Source organism: Cupressus sempervirens, chromosome 7, assembly GCF_028749045.1.
Source record: "Cupressus sempervirens isolate cs-2001-9-10 chromosome 7, ASM2874904v1, whole genome shotgun sequence".
Taxonomy (NCBI): domain Eukaryota; kingdom Viridiplantae; phylum Streptophyta; class Pinopsida; order Cupressales; family Cupressaceae; genus Cupressus; species Cupressus sempervirens.
Genome location: NC_143124.1, coordinates 337,809,725 through 337,817,266, shown reverse-complemented (window position 1 = coordinate 337,817,266; position 7,542 = coordinate 337,809,725). Strand labels below are relative to the sequence as shown.

At 33.4% G+C, this 7,542-nt stretch overlaps 1 pseudogene; it reads right to left on the bottom strand.

Annotated features, from left to right (window-relative positions):
* Nucleotides 1–4,163: 4,163 nt before the first annotated feature.
* LOC149546810 (cullin-1-like) lies at nt 4,164–7,436 on the bottom strand (annotated as a pseudogene).
* Between the last annotated feature and the right edge of the window lie 106 nt (nt 7,437–7,542).

Here is a 7,542-nt window from a genome sequence, read left to right as displayed (position 1 = left end):
CAAAAAACCAAAGAAGAGCATATGAAGTATTTGAAATAATTTCTTCAAAGACTACATGAAAGGAAGTTAGCAATCAACATTGAAAAGTGTGCATTCATGTAGATAAAATTGACATTCTTGGGATTTTTCATCTCAAAAAGCACCTTGAAGATGGATCCTATAAAGGTAGAGGCTATCATTATCTAAAAAGAACCTAAGATAATAGGGAAGGTTAGGAGCTTCCATGGATGGGCAATATTTTATAAGAAATTTGTTGACAACTTTAGTCACATATATGCACCTCTATTGGATACCATCAAAGGAGGTAAGAAGAAAAAGTTTCAATTGACAACTCAAGTAGATGAAAAATTTAAATGCTTGAAGGGTAGAATAGACAATATCCAATCTTGGCACTACCTAACATTAACAAATTTTTTATAGTGGAGACTAATGCTAGCAACCTTGCCATAGGTGCAATTCTCAATCAAGATGGAAGACCAATGGCTTTCTTCTTTGAAAAACTCAATGATGCCAAGAAGAAATACAACACATATGACATAGAATTATATGCTATGGTTTAGGCTCTCAAGAAATGGAGGTACTACTTTCTTTTTAAGGTATTCATTGTCTACATAGATAATCATGCACATAGCTTACTCAATAGAAAAGATAAATTGAGTTGCACACACATGAAATATGTTGAGAAACTCCAAGCCTTCACATTATTAATTAAACACAAGAAAGGCAGTACAAACAAAGTAATAGATGCTCTCAACAAGAGATTCACCTTGGTTGAAGAAGTTCAAGTGGAAAGCATGGGGATTGATGCCCTTAAACATCTATACAAAGATGATCCAGACTTTGGGGAAATCCATAAGGATTGTTCTACATTATCTGATGCATTTAACACAACATATTATGAGTATTTTTTGTAGAATGGTTTCTTGTTCAAATGAAAAATTTTCATTCCAAGATGCTCCATAAGGGAAAATCTGATCAAACAGAAGAATTGTGGCATTTAAGACGTCACTTTGGGATTGACAAAAATCTAGAACTCCTAAGGAGAAATTATCACTCAACAAAGTTATCTAGTAATGTCAGAATGTTTGTAGAAACTTGCACAATATGTCAAAAAGTCAAGGGAGTAATGACAAACCAAGGTCTTTATCAACTCTTACCTATTCCAAAAAAGTCATGGGATAGTGTGAGGATGGATTTTGTCTTAGGCCTTCCAAGGACAAGGACAAGGTTTTGATAGCATTTTTTTTATTGTAGACAAATATAGGAAAATGGCTGATTTTGTCCCTTAGAAAATCTATGATGATGCTTCACACATTTCTAACTTGTTTTTCGAGAAAGTGGTCAAGATTCATGGATTGCCAACATCCATTATCTCAAATAGAGATGTGAATTCCCAAGGTCTTTTTTGGAGGACCTATGGAAAAAGTTGGCAACATATTTATCTTTCAATTCTACCTATCATCCAAAAACAAATGGACAGAAGAAGTAGTCAATAGATCATTAGACAGCCTTCATAGTTCTAAAAAATTAACATGTGCAGACATGGGATGTGATCTTTCCTAAAGTAGAATTTTCCTTCAATGACTCAATGAATAGGTCAATAGGGAAGACATCATTCCTAGTGAACTATGAACTTCATCATAGAGGAGTCATAGAATTGAGAGATTTACCAAGTGATTTGAAAACTAGTGCACAAGGTGAAGAATTCTCAGCATGGATCAAACAAATTCATGATCAAGTCAAAGACACTATGAATAAGAATACTAAAAAATAAAAACAACAAGTAGACAAGAAAAAGAGACATGTTTTTTTCAAGGAAGGTGGTCAAGTATGAACTTATCTGAACAAAGAAAGGCTACCAAGGGGACACACAAAACTGTAGATGACAAAGATTTGACCCTATCAAATATTGCACAAATTTGGGAATTTTGCATATGAAATTCAATTGCCCCCAACCATACCAATTCTCTTATTTTAATGTTTTTGATCTCATCCCTTTCAATGGTGATGCAAGAACTAATGATATAATGTAGGATGTTGATGAACAAGAATGGATCAAGGATCTTCAACCTAGCCAACCACATCAATTGGAGAAAATTTTGGATTCCAAGGTGGTAAAGAAGACAAGAAAGAAGACATATACAAAGTACTTGGTCAAATGGAAGGGCCTTCAAGACATATATGCTACACAGATGAGTGAAGAATGCATTGCCAAGCATGACTCTTTTTTTCAGCAAATATCCTCGAGTGGGACATGAGTTTTTTGAGCAAGGGAGTATGGTGTGAGAGCACCTATTCCTTCACTCTCTAGAGCATCCACAATATCTAACTCTTAATGAGTTCCTCTTAAGGGAATTTGTGCCTAAGAGATATTTGTAATAGGTAGAAGTAGTTTCTTGTTTAAAATAAACCTATTTGTAAGACCTAGTCCCCATTTCATGATCTATAAACCATGGAATTTTGACTATGGTCATTAAGCACATCTTAGTTGTAGGATAGGGTAGGTGTGTTCTTAGGCTTCTTAACTATGTACTCGTTTAACACAGGGAATCCCTTTGTTAACCAACACAACTTGGTTACACTAGTACATTTGGGCTCATTTTTTGACCATTATTGGTTGAAATTTTGACCCTAGTTGGTCGAAATTTTTCCCATCAAAATTTTGACCAACTTACTGGTTTGTCAAAATTTCGACCAATACATTGGTCAAAAACTTTCAAAATTGTTGGCACAATTTCTGCCAAGCATTGGTCAAAATTTTGACCAATGTTGGTAGAAAATTGCATAGCATTGGTCAAAATTTTGACCAATGCTTGGTGGAAAACTGCCAAGCATTGATCAAAATCTTGACCAATGTTCGGTAGAAAGTTGCCAAGCATTGATCAAAATTTCGACCAATGGTTGGTCAAAATTTTTTTTAGACATTCCATAAAATAGTTCACATGCCTTGCCTATGAACTATTTTATAGAATGCCACAAAGATACATATGCTGCATTCAAAATTTGGCCAGTCAATACATCTACACACAAACAAAGTAGATGAAAAGCTTCATGTCCCATAAAGCGGAGATTCTTCTATCAATCCATGTTTAAACCTTCGTCACACCAGAATACAAAACTAGAGCTAACTTATTTATCAGTAACAAACAAACTTGACCATAGAAAACAGCCCCACTCTTGATTTGTAACTACAAACCAAAAACAAACTTGACTTGTGAAGGTCATCTTTAATGGTGAGTTTCTAGTCCATCGTCTTGGAACAAATGCTATACCAAAGGCTTGTGCATTTTATTTAACAGAGGCTGTAAGGGGAAAAACTTGGACACAGAAAAACAACGATCTAGCAGGTTTCCTATTTTGAGCGATCTAGAGGGAATTGTATTATGATGGATTGTGGAATAAGTAATTACTTCAGTTTGCAGCTATTCCATCCCAAATTTTGTGCAACTTCACCGATTTTAATGAGGTCAGAAGATGCTACTAATTCACATAGGTGATCAGATCATATAAACAAAATGATTCCAATAGACTTGGCAATCTGGTAAAATATTAATAGCAACATAATAGATGAAGTATTTGTATGTAACATCAGTCATATCCCATCGCTAGCTTTACTTCTTGAAATACTAGAAAATATTATTGAAATCATTTACCTAGAAGGCCCAATATAAAATGCAATACCACCAAAAATCATTAATGTTGTACTAAAATGTTTACCATCTAACACAGAATTGGAAAAGTAGCCACATTAAATAGACTACAAATATAAACAATTTCATCTTTTGAAATAGAATCCAAAATATTACAGATCAAATTCAAAAATTGTCAAAAGTAATCATAATAACTTTGGGCCCATATCCAACAATGCATGTTGGAGAAAAACCAACTATAACATTGATGGCATCGAAGCATCCATTGTCCCACTCAACAGATACAGGTCCTAGTTATGACACATTTAAGCATTTAAAAACCAGGTTATACCACAGTAACAAAAATAATGATTCAACTCTTTGGCAATTAGAGACGTTCAAGGTTATCCTCCAATCATGAATTCTCAAGAAACTAACCTCGTTACCAAGGCACCTCGATAGCCTTCACTACTTACATTAGCAATGATGCCGTTTTGAAAGCATTTTTATCATGACTTGTTAATCACAACCCTCCACTTGTAGAAGTCAATAAAAAGACTTCTACAGCAAAGATCCTTAAGCACCCATTTAGGTAGTTCTAGGCAAGATATCTAAAAGTGTTACGATTATCTTTGTCCCTTTCCAGGTATTCTCGGGTTATTATGTCTTCAATTCGCTTTTTGATTGCCTTGAAATTAGGCTGCATGAACAAAAAATATTAAATTTAGCAAACTAATAGCCTTATTTCATAAGTTAACTAATTCATTTTTGTATCTAGCATCCAATCAGGCAATTCACCTTGAAAATCTATCCAAGTTGCTCAACGCACTCCATAACAAGTTGTTGGTGTGCTAAAACTTTTCTACTCTTCATAATTCTTACAATTGACACATCAATTGCATAATGTCTATCTTTATCCACATCCTCAATCACCTTTTTTTCTCATCCACTGGTGGGAGTGGAATCTACAATCAGGTAGAAACCAATTCCTATGTGATCTCCACATGCATTAGTTTTTGTTAAAAACAGATAGGAAAAATAGTATACAATTTGTGATATCAGAGTTCATACCTTAATTCTCCTCATCTTATCAGTGAACTTTAAATTGACTTCGAAGATATCTGTTTGTGCCACAATTTTTGTATTTGGCTCTTTATTGAGAATTTTATGTTTCGCACATGAAAGAGAATGTAGCAATCTGACAATATCTTCATTGGTCAAATTCAATTGAGTCTAGTAACTTAGCCTTTTAGATGCATTGAATAGCAACAATGCGGATGCCTACGCATCATAACCACAAAGTAAGTTACACAAGGAAAATGTTATCATAACCACAAAGTAAGTTACACAAGGAAAAATTTAAAAGAAGTGAATTCCAGATATATCAAGGAAACTGACATTGATAAATGTGATGTATTCACTTTGCATGTTTATGGTTTCTATAACACATCAATTTCATTTTTCCTTCAAATAGATATCATAAGTAGCAAATGAATCAAATTATCAATCTATGGTCATTAACAATTAATGACATTAACCATTGCTTTAACTTATCCTACCCAACTAATTGTTAACCAGGAACTGGAAGAAGAAATTCACAATTATGATCAGTAGAAAATGACCTATAATGCCATTTTATATGAATCAAAGAACCCAACTGTCAGTCAGTAATCAACCAAAAAGGAAATTACCTGGTAAGTAGTAACAACAAGTTCCATAGGCTTAGGGTAAAACTTCCCATTAATATTACAAGTACCTAGAGAATATATCCATGTAAGCTTTCTATGCTTTGTCTTTGTCTGATAGAACTGCTTGAATACCTCTATGCATCTTACCTACATTAGGTAGTAAAGGTAAAAATGTGAAACTGCTTTAGAAATTGGCAAATTTAAAAGGTATACTATATACAAAATGGGCATACCATTTTAGCCGGCAGGTTAAGATCAAATGATTTGTAACTCGAACAAAACCCAGTTGTCAAAATTATCACAATCAAGTCTATGCCAGGATGTGCTTGAGAATTTTCATTAAGATAATCATCAAAATGCCCTTGGTTCTCCTTTACTAATGTTAAATCTGTGACCTACATACAAGGACACTTATTTTTAGACAATTTACAATTAGATTAACTTCATTGATAAGTATCAGAGTGAGTTTTTTATTTATGTAGGATGCAACATACCATTCCCTGCATTATAGAAGTAAACTGACCATGACATTGTTGCTTCAGCTTTGTAAATATCTTCTTTCATGATAATCATTTGCACTTTTATCAAACAAAAGTCTCCGTGCAAGCTTCTTCCTAAAATTTTGACAAATATTAATTATATATCATAACACATAACAAGACGAAGTCCTAAATTTTAAAATAGCATTATCAGGATGAAGATTGTCATTCACATCATGAATTGTAGATGTGTAAAGTTGCATAGCTGCACACAAAGATAGCTTGAAAAGACTCTCTATGTATGGTCTGCATTAATAAATATTCACATATACATAGAGATTAATGCATACACAATAAGCTCAGCTATCCCAAACTATCTATCAAAGTATGATATATGAATTCGGTGTCTTCCATCCATGGAGGACTATCAATAGAGACATGTTACTAAAAGAAAGAAAATAACACACTATTTTGCAAATATTGATTTGTTCAAAAGAGAATAGCAATAAATGTACTTATAAAAGATGCACACTCATAAAACCACAAGCCAACCCACATATTGGCCACACTGTTTGACAAGAACCAATAATTAGTGAAACATTTACCAGCTCACGAACACAAAATAGTAATATACCCATTGGAAAGTTGATTAGTTTCTACAAAATATAGTGTGTAATACTGATCAATAAAATGTTTTTATTCTGAAACTTTTCCAGATTAAACTTAAAGATTTTTTTTAAATTGCTACTTGACCTACCAATCCTCTTATTTGTCAAATTGTGGACCTAAAATAAGCTAGATTAGCTATGATACAATTACTATCATAATGAGCATAGAAGTGAATAATATGGAACAAAACATGATCCATAATTGGTTTACATGGCCAATTATAATCTTTACACCCAAAACTTGTGTCTGTGCCTACCATGTTTAAGTGGATTCTTATTCCACTACAAAATATACTTAAATTAATAGAAGTGAACATAAATTATGAAAGCTACTAGACCCATTTCTCCTGTGTGATTACTTAAAATTTAAGCATACTTATAAAAATTCATTTTAGTAGACTAAAATGATAATAGTATTGTCACATGATTACAATTGCATTAAACAATGTCTGTTAACTACTATGCCTCATTTTTCTACTTTCTATGATGGTGCTCTTGAGTCATGCATAGATTGTTAAATCAATAAAATGTGAAACAAAGAATGTGGATAAAATAATGAGCTCAAAGGCCAGCCCTAAGACCAATGTGGCAATGTTCAATGAATTTAATTGCATTTCCTTTGAAGGGTATTTAATAGCAGAGTCATACAAAAAATTTCTATATGAAATTAGTTTTCAATTTACTAGAAATGAATTGTAAATAAGGACTACTAGTCTTCCAAGTTCATGAGATCTCATGTACACTAACCCAACATGGATTGAACAAAAATCCTCTCATGCTCATGGGCTATGAGGCAAATAAGCGTTCCAAGGATTGATTAAAGAGGATAGTCAGTCTCCAAGGTGGGCTGAGGCATGGAATGGACCAAAGATCATACCATATTCATGGACCAGGAAGTGTGTGAGTATTCTCAGGCCAGAGGATCTTATCAAGTATGCCACACAGAGATGGATGAACAGAGGATTCACCCATGTTCTCACAATACAAAGACAACCATTCTTGAGATTTATGTTTAGAAAACATTTCCAACAAATTCTTGAAATGTCTAGAATCTCACAACTAACATCTCCTTCATCTT